General features: G+C 44.5%; 1 protein-coding gene and 1 long non-coding RNA gene across 7 annotated transcripts in view; one reads left to right on the top strand and one right to left on the bottom strand.

Moving 5' to 3' along the window:
* Adamts12 (ADAM metallopeptidase with thrombospondin type 1 motif 12) overlaps positions 1 to 15612 on the bottom strand; it is a 220100-nt gene that overhangs the window by 190609 nt on the left and 13879 nt on the right. The gene's annotated exons all lie outside the window — the stretch shown is intronic.
* On the top strand, positions 11536 to 15528 carry LOC126499728 (uncharacterized). 4 transcript variants are annotated; one of them, XR_007591171.1, is made up of 5 exons: positions 11536 to 11674; positions 12142 to 12328; positions 12747 to 13008; positions 13970 to 14256; positions 14889 to 15528. It is a non-coding gene; the product is annotated as an uncharacterized lncRNA (long non-coding RNA). The 4 variants fall into 4 exon arrangements; XR_007591172.1 differs by having other exon boundaries at positions 12747 to 14142; XR_007591169.1 differs by having other exon boundaries at positions 12747 to 14256.

Raw genomic sequence — 15612 nt, 5'->3', positions numbered from 1 at the left:
GCATCTTCCTTCACTCCCTTTTCCTCTCCAGACACTGTATTCCACGTGGTGCCTCAACTCCCTGATCTCTACATAGGAGGGAGGTAAGAATATCTGCCATTGAGTTTGAACAAAGAGACTGAGTGAATCAGAAGACCAAAGTGATGGGAGTAGTCTGAGTTATTCTCAGCAGAGATATTTGTCCCCGACTCCAAGTGTCCTCCATAGGTTAACTGCCATATGGAATAATGGGATAACCACATTTGGTATCAGAATTTTACTGTATGCTGTCACCCAGCATTTTGCAATCATGCTAATTGGCATGCATGTGCTTTTTCTACATCTCTATATTATTGACTCACACTGAGCCAAGGTGTTTATCCAGCTTCCAAGTTAACCTCCCTTACTGTTTGGCTGTATGATGGTCTCTCTGCTCTGGCTGCAGTCTGAACAGAGAAGGAGGTCTGCTCCCCAGCCGAAGGAAGCAGACTAAAGAGTCAAAACCATTGTCCCCACCAAATTCAAGTATCTTGCCTTCTAGGTTTGACTGGCCACTTCAAAGTTCCTTTGGAAAACATTGTGCTGTCTCTAGCCTTCCGTTCTGTCTGCCACCTTCCCCATCCCATGCCCACTGAAACAAAAACACAGCGTGCTTCTTTACTCAAACACCTCAGCCTCTTTCCCCTGTTTTTATCTAAGCTGTCTTATTACAGTGCGTGGCTTCATAATTTCATGAAATAGAAAAAGGGACGTTCTGTGTTTTTAGGGAGTGGAATCAAATGACTAGCTGGAAGAAAAAGACCCGACACAAAGAAGATGGCTCAGCCATTTAAGAAGCTAAGGCTATTCTCCCAAATGTGTTTGGCTGAAAAGGTGAGTAATTCTAAGCACACCCTCTGATTTTCATTCTCTGCCATTCCTTGACAAAGCCTAGCTGGGCTCAATCTGCAGAAAGATGCTAAACTTCAAGGAAGAAGTAAGCGCTCTAGAGGCATGTTCACAATCAAATCCTTTTCCCCCTCTGGCTCTGTAAATGCAACCCAGTCTAGGGCTAGGACTCAAAGATTAGATGGTGTGTTTTATTCCTTTTATAAAATCCTTTATCTCCCTTTTATAACAGCCTAGGGAGTGAAATAACTGTTTTTTTTTGGGGGGGACCCACTACACTGTGTATATCTAAAATCTCTCTTCACCAGCCAAGAGTCAAGCAAGGTTCTGAGATCTATGCACCTCCCTCACCTCCATCCCACTCTTGAAGTAGCAAAGGCTAGAGTTGGCATCTTGGTGAAGAACAAGTCAAGGCCCCATGACCTAGGATTGCATTGAGTCTTAGCACAGGTCTAACCTTCATCGGTTCACTTGGCTTCTCGGTGCCCTGTTTCTTCTTCTGACTTTCAAGGCTGATCATGAAGGTTACACAAAATAAAAGAAGAACACCTATGCTTTTCTTGGGCATGAAAACAAATACTCATGCTAATAACACTGATAGGTGTAAGATTGGAAGTATACAATGATATGTCCAAGACCTTATTGCAGCCTTGGTTTGCCACTGTATGAAATCCTGGATTTCCAAGGTCATTCTGGAGGAGCCAGGATAATCTTCTGCCTGTTCCTCAGCTCCCATTCAGTGTGGAATCAGTCAGTCTCTCACCCTTAAACCCCTCCAGTAGTGGTCATGTCCAAGGCATTGACATATGAATATAGACCCTTCCATGCTTGCCCACCTGAGCTAACCCCAACCCCAGTTCAGCAGAGTCTCTGGGTTCATATAAAAACACTGCTGAGTTCTTTCTTTGTGCCCTAGTCTACTCAGCCAGGGCACGATGTCCACATTCTACACAAGCAAAGCATGACCAGAGCTCCATCTACCTCTCTACTGCCATGTTCATGGTTTTCTACAACAAACCATGTTCATTTCATCATTATTCTTTGTGTGGAGTTCCTAAGTCTTCCTAAGGCAAAGTCTTAAAACTAGTGAAAGGTCCTATCTCAAAAAAAAAAAAAAAAAAAGGCACCTGTGGAATGACAATTAAGATTGACCTCTGACCTACACACACACACACACACACACACACACACACACACACAACTGTTGTATTGGAAGTTTTGTTAAATGTATAAACTTTAGCTGTTGTCAGGCACATAAAAAGTAGCTACATGAGACGATGGATATTTTAATTTGCTTCCTATTTGGATAGATAGACAGACATAGATAGATGTATTTACATTTATACCTGTAACATCATATTGTCAACTTCAACTATTCATAATAAAAGGTATTTAAAGCTAGGTGGGCAGAGGACTCTGTGAGAATGGGATGCATGCTCTTCTCCGTGGCTGTCTGAGCCAGGATGACGTGAGGTATGTGTTACAGAGCTGTCTCCTGCTCGCTTTCTTCTCCCTGCTAACCATGACACTTCCCTGCTGGGACCTCTTCCTTGTCCCCTTGCGTGCACCCTTCCATTCTTCCTCAGACAAATGGCAGTAGTATGTCAGTGTTCTCCTTAACTAGCTCTTGCCAGTTCTTCCCTGATCTCCGGAACGAAAGCACTGGGATGGTATTTTATGAGACTACCTAGGCAGAAAGGAACAACAGGAGACGGGAAACGTTCACCTGTGGCTCACAGGAGAAAGAAAACGTGGAGATCATACAAGATCTTGGGCTTCTTAGTCCTCATGCTGTAGATGAAGCTAAACCCATTTTTCCTTCCTAACTTTTATACAGATCCAAAAATGAAACTTTGCTTGGGGATATCTTTCAAGTCAAATTACAGCTGAGTGCGTGACAAGACAGAACTTGCTATAGGGATGGCCCTGCTGCAAGCAAGCTTACCAGATTACAGCAACCCAGCAAGGGCAAATTAATGACAGCATAAATCCCCCCCCCCCCCGGCACAAAGCTCTTTAAAACCAAAGAAATGTTAAACAAGAGTTGCCCACGCTGCAACTTTTTGTGCCGAAATTAGCAAGAGTTTATTTGATATCTGTAGTGCCGCAGAAAGCACTGTTGAGAAAACACCAGGGGCAGCTGTGAAAACACAGGGAAGTCAAGGGGAGGCAGGCACCGCTCCAGGTACCCGGGGAAGCCTTTCCATCTCTGCCTGCTAACAGTTAGGGAAGGGACCCTAAAAGTAACTCACAGAAGGAGGCCCCAGGACACCAGAAAAGTGGGCATCACACCAAAGCCAGGGCCACAGCAGGCTGTGGGCACAGAGACAGAAAATTAATGCAGTGGCAGCCACAGTACGTCAGGCTTGATGTACACCAAGGCCCAGCTAAGCATCTAGTTATAAAAGGATGGGGTCACAGGCTGTCTGCACTGGAGGAGCCTCTGGTGATCGCCTGGACAAACACCGTGTCCTCTCTGACCCTAACTCCCATCCTAAACAGCTCAGTCTTAACTTCCTAAGTAGAACAAGAGGAAGAACGCAGGTGTATGAGTTGGGATTGGGAAGTTGAAATGGGAGGCAAGCTAAGGCAGAATTCAGCAGTGCCTCGGGACACACATGAGGAAGTAGTGTCATCCTGAGTTTCAGAGCCTTTAGGGAGGGATTGAAAACTCCCACAAGGAAACAGTGTAGCCGGGGAATCAAATTCCCATGGTCTTGAACTGGTACAGAGCCCAAACTGGGTAAGGAGGGGAAACACAGGAGACATCCTGGGACGGTCTGCACTAAACGCAGGAACCCATCTGTATTGTGAGGAGGTCACGGCAGCGATGCAATGGCGATAACGGGATCCTAGCTTTAAACAGGAGAACCAATCGAAATCTAGGATGAATGAGCATCCTTGGTGTCACAGGAAACACTTTCGTCCCCATGGAAAAAGAGGAAGTGGATCCTCTGGTGGATTCGAATTAAAGGTAGCTACATAAAACCCACAACTTCCTATTTGTATGAATGTGGGCTGTGGGAGGGAGGCAAGAGCGGGTCGGGAGCGAGAGGAACCAGCGTGCTTTATACACGTGTTTGAAATTGTCAAAGAGCAAATTTCATGTTTAAAAGACTGTCCCGTAATCCTCAGAAGGATCAGGAGGAGCCAAATACTGAGGACTTTGGGTAGAATTAAGAGCCTGCTAGTTTGACAACCAAATGCATCTAATAAGTCTAGATTCCTTTTTTTTTTTTTTTTTTGCTATAAATAACATGATAAAACAGAAAATTTTTATGGAGCCTGAAAGTTAGAGAGTAGAAACACATCACTTGTAACCTGGTCTGACGGTTGACAGTTGTTTTTATGGGAGACTTCCCTTGTTTGTATGAAATACATGCTCAATTACTGATTTTGATTCCCAGTTACCATGCACCATTTCCAATGCTTACAAGATGTTCTGTGGATTTGTTGAACTGCATTCATCGAGACCTAAAATAAACAACCACTAAACACCAAGCTTCAACCATGACTCATCCTTCCCTCTGTCTCTCCAACTCTCAAAAATGAAACCAAACATTGAAATGTTGTCCTAGCCCCACAGCTAGTAAAACAATTGAGTTTGAAAGCCTGTTGTTTTCTTTCATCTTTCTGCTCATTTTTTCTAAGTATGGCTCAAATTATATCTGCTAGAAAAAAAAATATAGCCTTTCTTAATGCTCCAGACCTCACGTTTACCGCCCCCCCCCAACATCTAAAGAACAATTAGAGCTGGGTGGTGGTGGCGCATGCCTTTAATCCCAGCACTCAAAAGGCAGCACTCAAAAGGTAAGTTCGCGGCCAGCCTGCCTGGTCTGCAAGACCTAGTTCCAGGACAGGCTCCAAAATTACAGAGAAACCCTGTCTCGAAAAAAAAAAAAAAAAAAAAAAAAAAAAAAAAAAAAAAAAAAAAAAAAAAAAAAAAANAAAAAGAAAAGAAAAAAAAAGAAAAGAAAATAGAACAAGAAAGAAAAGAAAAGAAGAAAGAAAAAATGAACAATTAGTAACATCACTAAATCTAGCCATTCAGAAGATTGCCACATAAAGAATTTGCGAACAAAGCTAGGTTATCATGACAGAAGAAGGGAAGCTAGGAAGCTACATGTTAGTCTCTGTGTGCCTCTACAAGCAGCTAACACCATTCAGAATATGCAGGAGAACCCAATAACAACTTCTTGACAGGTTCCAAGAACTATAGTCTGTTTAAGGAACTGTTTGAATATCGAAGTTAAAAGGCTTTTGGACAGAGTCATGGAATGGTGAGTTCTACAAAAATAATAAAATAAAATTTACTCCACTCAGCTCATTTGGAATCCAGAGGCCACACTCTTACCCTTTGCGAACCCGAGCCAACATTCCTCTTTTATTCTGAGGAACTTCATTACCAACAGTAGCCTCTCTTGGCTACCAGGGTTGCCTTGCTCTTTACTGTCCCCATGTGCTACTCTCCCAGGAAGGATACCAGCCAACAGCTGTGTCTGATCATGTTCCAGAGACTGAAAACAAACATCTCTTCGGAGGAGTTCTGTTCCACAAGAGGACTCCCATCTTGGCTCTGTGGGTCACTAGCAGTGGAGGATTCATCCCACACAAAGAGACCTGAGAGGAGGGAAACTACATAGTTCTCATTTCATACAGATGTATAGAAGTCTTCAAACTTCCATAAGGATTTTCCACTTATGTCTCTTAGAGTCTGGGAAGGCCACATGCCGACCGTCCTAAGCTTGCACAAAATAACTGAGATAGTTTTGAGGATTAGATCAAAATTAGCATGATACAGTCAAAGGCCACTTGAGGATGACTCAGAAGCTAGGAGGAAGTGCGAGTGATGTGTGAGGTAGGACTCACTCATAACCTAGGAGAGATGTCCGAAGGAAACCGGTTGCCTGGAATGGACAGGTAGAGTCCAAGATGAACAGCGGAGAAAATTGTTTCCTAGACCTTTCAGAGAAAATCACTGTCTCTTGGAAGGCCGTCTCCTCTCTTCTATGAAGGATGGAGCAAGGAATACTTGGATACACCTAAGAGTGTCTCCTCTCAGTCCGACTCACGTAGCTGGAGTAGAGGTTGCCACTCACAAGCAGTGAGAATAAGGACATAGGAAGTAGAGATTACAAGAAAGGGTTATGCAGTGTGAGACACCAAGTGAAGGGATTCCAAAAGGGTCTGTGGGAGTTAAGAAAGGAGTATTGTCTGTGGACTTTGAGAACATTTTCTACGTGAAGTTTCTGAGGAGGTTAATGTTCATATCAGAGTAACAGTGCTTTGAAATCTTAGAAAGTCAAGTTTGTATTTCCCCTCATTGGGATTGATAACACAAATGGAAGCTTGGGCACCCCACGTTTCATAGACTTTCCACAGCTGCTGGGCTTGTTAATATATGCTCCGAGCCATGTACTAATGAGATGCTAGGGGAGAGTCAGCCCAGGTTCTTCTACTCTTAGAAGTGTTTGCAGCATCTGTCACCCAGAGTACCTGCAAAGCTACAGACTGAAATATAGATCTGTAGGGCAGGTCTTGGAGCAGTAAACAAAAAGGCTGGCGCTAAAACCTAGATCATCACATATTCTTCCCAGCGTCTCTCTAGAATCCTTAAGTCGGAATCTCCAAAGGCAGAGTTGAAAAACCTTAAGCTAGCTTTTACAAGTTCCTCCAAAGGACTCGGAAGTCTGGCCAGCCTTAATCCCGCCTGTAGATCTAAGAAGGTGGGTGACTTTTCTAGGTTAGTAGTGACACCTGTTCTCAAAGCCAAGACAGCTGCTAGGCTGGAATAATCTCAATGTCCTAATCATTACACTCGCTCCTATCCCAGAAGGCATGTCTGTGGTGATGTAACACTAACAGCTAGATACAATCACATCGTTAGAACATAGATGTTTGTTAGTGGTAACACCAAGGTGCACTTCATGAGTGCAGAGGAGCAGACGTTTAGGAAACACACAGGGCACCTGTAGACGATGGCCCAAGGGTTCTTTCACTGTGTCTGGCTGTTGATATTAATCCTCTGAAGCAAGATATAATCATGGGAAGATTTAAAATGTAAGTCTTCTGGTTCCAAGTTCGTTCACGGACTGGTCCTACGGTGTCACCAGATTTCAAGGTGCCTTGTTTCTTAAGCAATTTCTACAGTTCCTAGAGACACTAAGTGTTGTTGTTGTTGTTGCTTTATGAGCATTGGTGTTTTGCTTGGATGTATGTCTCTGTGAGGGTGTCAGCTCTTGGAGTTACAGACAGTTGTGAACTGTCATGTGGATGCTGGGAAGTGAACCCAGGTCCTCTGGAAGAGTAGTTAGTGCTCTTACCCGCTGAGTTATCTCTCCAGCCTACTGAGACCAAGGTTTTTAAACTCTATAATCACATCTCCTTTCTGTGTTTCTCCTTTTCTCTATGTATTTTAACATGTTAATTTAAATTGTGTGTTTGTGTGTGTGTGTGTGTGTATGTGTGTATGCCCATGAGTACAATACCTGCAGGGCCTAGAAAAGAACCTCAGATCTTCTTAAGCTGAGGTTACAAGTACACATGAGCCACCATGGGTGCTGAAAACGGAATTCCAGTCCAGTCCCAGAGCAGTGCTCACTTTTAACTGTTGGACAAAACAATTGCTTCTGACTCTTGTCTGTGACAAACAGATTTTGCTACAAAACTGTGACTCATCGTCACCATGAAGGCCAAGGTGTCCAAGAGGAAAGCAGTCCCCACTCTCTCAGGAACCACCTGCAGACTGGCAAGAGCCAGGGAAGGGAGACTTCCTGAGCCAGGATGCCTCATGCTGACAGATGCCTCTAAATTTCAGACAGTGCCAAGCTGTGAGTTTTCCAGGATGGGGGAGGGGGGATCAATCAGAGCTCAGGAAGAGCTACTTACAAAGGAAGAGCTACCTACCAAGACTCCTGGGAACAGTGCTGTTGCTTTTCATCAGAGTTAGTGCAGTACCATGCTGTGGCACGCATGAATCTCACACGCAGTGAACATGTGACAGGCATTATTAGCCCACTCTCCTCCAATTCTAGGATAATTTGCCCAAAGTCACATTGCTAATGACTAAAGCCTATGCAGCAGACTCTTTACACTGTATGTTCCTTCTATCAAAGCTGCCAGTTCATCACGGGAAAGATCTGCATGCTGACATCATCATCCCGCCACCCACTCCTGTGCACAGTGAAGGAAACGTCACAGTGAAGGCAGGCACCCCATGCCTATGTGTGAGATGGGCTATTACATCTCACTATGGTCTGCACTCTCAATTTTCAGAGTGCTTTTACCCACACAAAAGTAAAACCATGACGACCATGTAGCCGTTTTTACACTCATCCTCACGTGAGAGGAGAGGCCAGCATGGCAGTTGCTCGCGTTCTATGAGATCTTAGAAATCACTCAGCCTTGACTTCACAGACACGGATGCTGGAACCGTGAGTGTTCAGACGTTTCCTTCAGAACTCTCATCTAGCTGGGAACATTCACAATTCCAAGAAAATCGCAAAATAGCCAGGGATGTGTATCCTAAGCCTAAACCACAGCAGGCCAATGTAGAAATAAGGAACAAAAGTTTACTTTTAAAATTGAATTTTTTTATTAAAATAATTTAACGAATAGGATTAACTTAAAATAGAGAAAATTCTTGCCAGAGAAAACATGCAAACGTGAACCAACACATCTCAAGTTTTCACCACCAAGGCTACAGTCTTTCAGTCATGACAGCCTTTCAAAGAGAAAAGACTGTCTACAGAGAAAGGGAGGGAGAGAAGGAGGGGGAGAGAAGGAGGGACAGAGGGAGGGAGATGAGAGACAGAGGAGATAATATCCCAGAAAGGAAGCTGGACCATTGCCCATTCCCCCTCCACCTTTGTCCATCCCTCAAGTTCAGATGAACACTTTGTTCCAAAACAATTTCAAATAGATGTGTCATAGAGCGAGGCAAAACTCTTCCTATAGGCTTTGTCTACACCAGTCTAGCCCTCCCTCTGCTCCCAGTACACATCACACAAGCAGCTCAATGGAAAGTAACCACTGTGTACACAGTCATGAGAAAGACTTGTACTGAGTCGCTGCTAGAGTGGACAGTCTCCCTTAAGTGACTTCCTTCTAATCGAGCTATGCAGAGGCTGGAGGGAAAAAGTAAGAAATGATTGACTAGCTCTAAGATCTATTGTGACCTCTCAACCACCTATATTTCTTTTACAAATTTTTAAGATGAAGGAAAAGGGATAAAAATTAAAGCAGAGGAAAGCAAGAGAATAAGAACCTAGAAAGTTAGAAAAAAATCACAACTGGAGAGAGGGGTGATCCTGTCCTTTCCGTTCTTAAAGACTAGAAGATACATAATGGTGGGAGTGGGGGCTCAGAAGAGGAAACTCCAAGTGCAGAGTCAAATTGAAAGAGCATTCTAGGAGAAAGGAAAGGAAGAGCGAATACTTAGAAGGAGGAAGGGGTGCCTCATGACCCAGGAAGAGATGATGGATGCTGTTAAGTGGGACCATTTAGTATTAAATCCTTTCTATCACTGATAACATTGTTTCTCAAAATACTGTTTTCTTAGTCAATGTAGCTACAGAATTATGAAGGAATGTAAAAATGGGGATATACAATCTGATAGCTGAGAGAACTAAGTCTGGCCGGAACTATTAATATATTAAACAAATGCTTGGAATATCTAAGGATGGAAAATGATAAAGCCCAGCAACACATCATACCATTCAGAAAAGTCAGATAAAATCATGCCTTATTCTGTGCTATTTCACAGGATTTTTTTTTTGTGTGTGTGTGTGTGCCTTTCTGAAAAGTCTTAAAAGAAAATAACCAGATGAGCTAACTGAGAGAAGACAGACAAGGCAGCTGTGGAATTAACACGTGATTTGTGGAGACATGGGAAGGGAGACAGAGTCTTGCCTTCCCTTGATCCTCCACTCATTTAGCAAGGGATATAAATAAGGTGACGTGAGGTAGCCACACTCATGAGCAGAGCGCTTGACCATGGCCCCCAGTGCCTGTCGGCTGTGCTGTGGTTGGTAGTCCAGTCTACAAGGGGAGCCTGTCTAAAAGGAAGTCTGACTCTCGGTTTGTCACCCCTATTATACCCAGACTTTAATCGCCTCCTTGGACAGCCCCACACTTGCACTCTTAAGACCTTATTTGCAGCACCAGCATCTCCCCATCCTCAACCCAAGTTTAACATCAAGACCATCCGTGGGGGTGGGAACGAAAATGGAAACAGTGCCAACTGTCACTGTGTGTCCCAGAAGCCTGTCTCTTCTTAACAGCTAGATGAAGACAACAAAACAGCATCATAGCTCGGCACACCCACCAGATAGTTGAGAATAAAAGAATCTAAGAAGGGCCAGCAGCTGTTCTGTTCAAGTTTGTGCACATAACAAAACGGCATGGTGAGCAGAAAAGGACTGTGAAGAGATATATTTGGTCTCTATAACCACTCCTATTTGGGTGTACAAGGTTCCACAGGTCTCCTCAGTCTGCATATGTATCACACATGAGCTCATCGTGTTCCTGTGCCTGTGCACATGTGTGTTCAAACGCATGCACATGCATAAAGAAGTCAGAGGTCAATGCTGCATATCGTCATGGTTTACTCTCTAACTTATTTTGGGGGGACTGTGTCTTTCATTGAGCCTGTGGCTTTCCAGTTCAGCTAGCGTCTCTTGCCATCAAGCCCCGTGATCATTATGTCTCTACCTCCCCAGCACCAGGATTAAAGGGTATACTACCCCATATCCACTTTCTACACTGGTGCCGGGGATCCAAGCTCCAGTCCTTCTGCTTGCAAGGCAAGTTCTTTACCAGTTGAGCCGTCTCCCCAGCCCCTTGGATCTTTATCTGAATCTCCCTAAATCACTGAGATTCTTCTGTTATGGTTTGCAATTTAAATATCTCTCGAAGACTCAAGTGCTAAAGCCTTTGCTGTCCATTCACTTACTCCGACAAAAACACCCGAGACAATCCATTTAAAGGAAGGACTTGTCATTTTAGCTACTCTTTCGATTCGAGGCCAGCTTTGGGTCTGAGGCAAAGTAGACTAGGTGGTAGAAACACGAAGTGGAAGGGCTTTCTCTGTTCGCGCTGGCCAGGAAGCTAGGCCCCACCTCCTAAGAGCCCACCAAGTAAGGAACGGTCAATGAATTTATCCATGAACCAGGTGCTGACCCTCGTGGTCCGATACCTCCCACAGGCCCATGTGCTGAGGATCTGGTCCCCTGCTGAGGTGCTCCTTGGAGGGTGCATTTTGTTTCCAGAATAACAGGCTTGGTTTCCAGGCAATGGCACATTGGGGGCACATTTAGGAAACAGAACCTTGCGGAGGAAGCTAGGTTACCAGGATCATACTCCCAGAAGCTTTTTGAAAATATCCCTTCCTCTCTCTGTTTCCCAGTTAGTTAGCATAGCGTAAGTAATTTTTTTCCCCACCATAATATTCTGCTTAGCCAGAGGCCCAAAACAACAAAAATGATCAGAGATTGAAATTTCTATTCCTACTTAGATTGTTCATCTCAGGTCACAGCAAAGTATACCGTTGTTCGGGGAGGGCTCCTGACTCCAGGACCCATGTAGGGATAAGTCCCGCCCCTTAGGGGGCGTGTTCGCCTCGGGCTACTGTTAGCCTATAAATTTGGCGAGTGTGCTCCCAGACACTGCTTCTGCTTTCCTGGTCTCTGCAGGAACGGTGGTCCTGTAAGTCTATTTCTCCATTAAAGCTGTATATATTTTTACAATCTGTCTTCAGCCGTTACAGACCCAGGCAGTGGATAAAATAACGCTGCATCTCCAAGCACAGGTATTGTTGGTCTCTCTATGCCACTTCCAATCCATCATTATGGGAATGTATTAGGTAGAAACAATTCGATACGCTTGACTTTGTTGACTCCCCCTGGGAGGCCTTATCTTTTCTGAGAAATGGACGCTGGGGGGGGGAGGGTGATGGAAGGAAGGTTGGGAGGAAGGGCAGGAGAAGGGGGGGAAGGAGGAAAAACTATGGTTGGTGGCAGGCAAATTGAAAAAAAAAAGAACTTTTAAATAAAAAAGAAAACCTAAAGAAAGGTATTAAAAAGACAAAAGGGAGGTGGGGGCCCACTGTGTTCAAGAGCCTTCCCCACTAAGCATGCACGGAGTCAGAGGTTCCGTCTCTCACGTCTGAGTCAGCCTGGGTTTGAACAGCCACCCCTAAGGTCAGAAGTCAGGGGAAATTCCTCATCTTGAAACAGAGGCAGGGGATAAACAGAGCATTTGTTTTCCTTCCTCTAGAAAGGAAGAATGACCCCTGATCTCAGGCAACCAACCGCCATGCAGATGAGTCCTTCCTACAAACGAGCCCCACATTCGTGATTGGGAAGCAGGCAGGAAGCCCGAGGGCCGGGCGAGTTTTCCCACATAGCTGGCCAGTGGGTTGGACTTCTCAGCTACAACAGCAGACTTCATCTGGAGTTCCAGAGTAAGAGCTCAGAAACAGTTGCATTCTTTCTGTGTGTGGTAAAGGAACCAGCAGGGCTTTCCAACTGGCCCGGTACTGGACCGCCTCTGAGGCTGTTCGTGGCCTGAAACATACCTCCCTTAGCGATGCCATCTATCACAGGACACATTTAAATGCCACTAATCCTCGTTCCTAGCACGAGCACAGAAAGACAATACTTAATCCTTGCTGTCGGGGAAATTAGAATCTAACAAGTTTAAAGCGTTCAAAATGTAACAGCATAGTCTCCCTAATTGAAAGCTTGTTCATTAGAACCTGCTAGACTGTTCCACAGCTCCAGTTCCTCCGGTGTCACAGGGAAAGGGGGGGCTACATTTCTTTTCAGAGCACACATTTCATTCGTTTCCATGACAAAAACAGAAGTCTTTCTTTATCTCAGACGGACTTGGCAGACCAGGAGACAAGGGCTGTTTTCCTAAGTGACTCTCGAGCACGTATTTCAGCAGGAATGTGTCACTGCCTCAGAAGCTTGGGAAGATCCACAAAGGACTTTGCTCCAGAAGCTCACACAATGGGATCCTTTATGTAACTGCTCCAAGTCGTTATTTAAGAAGGCTAGGAAATAAAGAGCTCGACACTTCAGGAAACAAACAGACTTCCTCTTTACCTCAAAGTAATTGAGCTATTGGGAGGACGACCTGGTGAGGACTTTTTGTCAGCACACGGGGAAAAGTCTATTTTATTAATACACATGCACGCACACATGTGTGCGTGGGCATGCGCACAGACACACACACACACACAGTACATACGCATCTCCTCTTCCTCCTCCCACTAGTATTTAAAAATGAATGACTCAGGCTTTGGAAAACATGATCACAATGGACTATTACGTCATCAGGTGATTATCACAAAGCTGGGACAAACACTATGGATGAAAGGGCTCAGGGAGTGTGACAGTAAGGATTCATTTGACAAGAAAGCACTGGGGGCAAGGGACAGATAGAGGACAATTTAAAGGTTCCCCTCCAAACAAGTGAATTTTATAAAGCTCCACATCTAGGACGGCAATCACTTTAATCAAAGGTGTTTGATTAGAGGTTTCATCTCCTGTGGTAGGCAGAACTTGATTTCAAGCGCAGGCATGGCTTGTGTCAGCTAGCTGACCTAGAGCTAGGGTTCAGCCCCCTCTACTCTCTGAGGAAGCATCTCTGTAGGTACACATTGTCCACACTGCACAGCGAGACCTGGAGCCTTGTCCTGGGGGTTTCCTTGAAGCAAAGGTCCCTAGGGAAAAAATGTAACACTAGAAAGAACAGAAAGCAAAGATGGCCTGACGTCAGCAGATGGTAGACAAACTCCATCTCAAAGGCTTCATGGTTGGGTTTAGGACACAAGAGAGAAATGTGCACCGCATGCATCCTTTAACAGGGAGAGATCTGGCCAGCAACCCTCTCAGAGCTAGACTCAGGGCACAGCCTGAAAGCTGAGCACAGGCAGGATGAGTGTGCGGTGTGTGTGGGTGTTGTGTTTTCCTTCTGTTTATGTGAAAACCTCTTTAAAATTCTTTCTGAAGTTTGTAGTTAAGACTCTGAGGCTCTTTGCAAGGAAGGGTTGGACCAGTCTCAAAACTGCAAAGGTAGTAAGTATCCTTTCCTTAAGTCTTTGAGGCCAGCACGATGGTAGACCGGAAACACGGTGCTCTTGGAGCCATGAACTAAGACCAGAGAACAGCTGCAACAGCCCGATGCTACCATGACTACCAGATGTGGCTGGGGACCAATCTGCACTATGAGAGTGAACTGTGGACACCAAGCCACTATTTACATAGACAGGTACTGTGATCTGATTTGAAAACAACACCTGAGAAGGTCTGTCATAGAAAGACTCATCCATCCAACCATAAATTACGGAACGTCCATCTTGGAACATGATGTGAACAAGACAAGGTAAAGGAAAAAGTGAAGTAGAATAAAGTAAAACATCAGGTTCCATAAGGGTTCTTAGGGCCAGGGAGATGACTTGATGGATGTAGTCTTACTCATGATATTCTGGGTTTAATGCTTAGATCCCACAAAGAGGTAGGAGAGAATGGATTTCTGAGAGTTCTCCTCTGACCTTAAGAACACCATGGCATGAATGTACTTGTACACACACACACACAAGCACAAACACATGTACACACATAAAGTAAGTAAGTAAATAGATAGATAAATAAATAAATAAATAAATAAATAAATAAATGTGGCAAATTTGTAAGAAAGAAAGAGTGAATAGAAAAAAATGGAATAAGCAGTGTGCTTGAATACTGGAAAGTCCTCTGTAGTTGGGTTAGGAAAAAAAAAGACTTTAAGCTAAAGATCTAAAGATAAGGAAATAAACTAAATAGAAATCAGAGCTTGGGAGTGATGGGGGCTCTGGATAGAAAGGCCACGAGATGAGTCATTTGAGAAGCAGAGAAAAGGCATAGTTCTGAAGGAGAGTATATTGGACAGAAGGCTGGCAGTGGGCAGTGCCAAGCCAGAGAACACCCTGGAAACCCGAACAAAAGATTCAGCTTTCTCTCTTCTTTGGTGTACAGCGGGCAGCGGACTTTAACAGATGAGTGTTGCTGCGTGCAGACATGAAGACCAGGCTGGCCACTGTGAGCAATGCCTTCAAGGAATTAGGAGAAGAAGTGGGGGGAACTACTGGGAAGGTCAAAGCAGCGTCCAGATGACAGAAGGCGATGAGGACTAGGCAAGGGTTTCTCAACCTCAAGATTACTGAGATCTTGGACCACCGGTTTCCTATTGTGAAAGCATCACACTTGGCCTCTTCTCACCAGATGGCAGAAACCATTCCCTCCTCCCCAGTCACAGCAATCAAAAAAGTTCTCCAGATATTCCCAAACATACCCTGGAGAGTCAAACTGTCCCCATTGAGAATAAACGGGCTGACGTGTTAACTGCACTGGAATGCAGAATCTGAACATATTTTAAAGATAGAGCCGATGGGATTTGCTGGCAAGAACAGATGCAGAGTATGAGAGAAAGAGAGACGTTAGTGATAAGATATCCCAGGGGGCTTGATGCTGGGCCACTGAAGAGTGGAGGTGACAAGCATAGGAATGAGAAAACTGGAGGAGGGGAGATCAACTGGAGCTTAGAGTGTGTGGGGTTTGGGGTCCCTATGAGGTTTCTATGCACCAAGGGAAATTAACTGTTGAAGTTCCAAGGAGGTAACAGGGTTGCATGCTGGACTTCAAAGCTATGCATACATCCATATAGAAATAGACGTAGAGATATATTGTGTGTGTGTATATA

The sequence above is a fragment of the Alexandromys fortis genome, unplaced genomic scaffold (assembly GCF_014885135.2).
Source record: "Alexandromys fortis isolate MF-2015 unplaced genomic scaffold, M_Fortis_MF-2015_v1.1 scaffold_37, whole genome shotgun sequence".
NCBI classification, from domain to species: Eukaryota; Metazoa; Chordata; class Mammalia; order Rodentia; family Cricetidae; genus Alexandromys; species Alexandromys fortis.
This window is presented reverse-complemented; position numbering and strand designations above follow the sequence as displayed.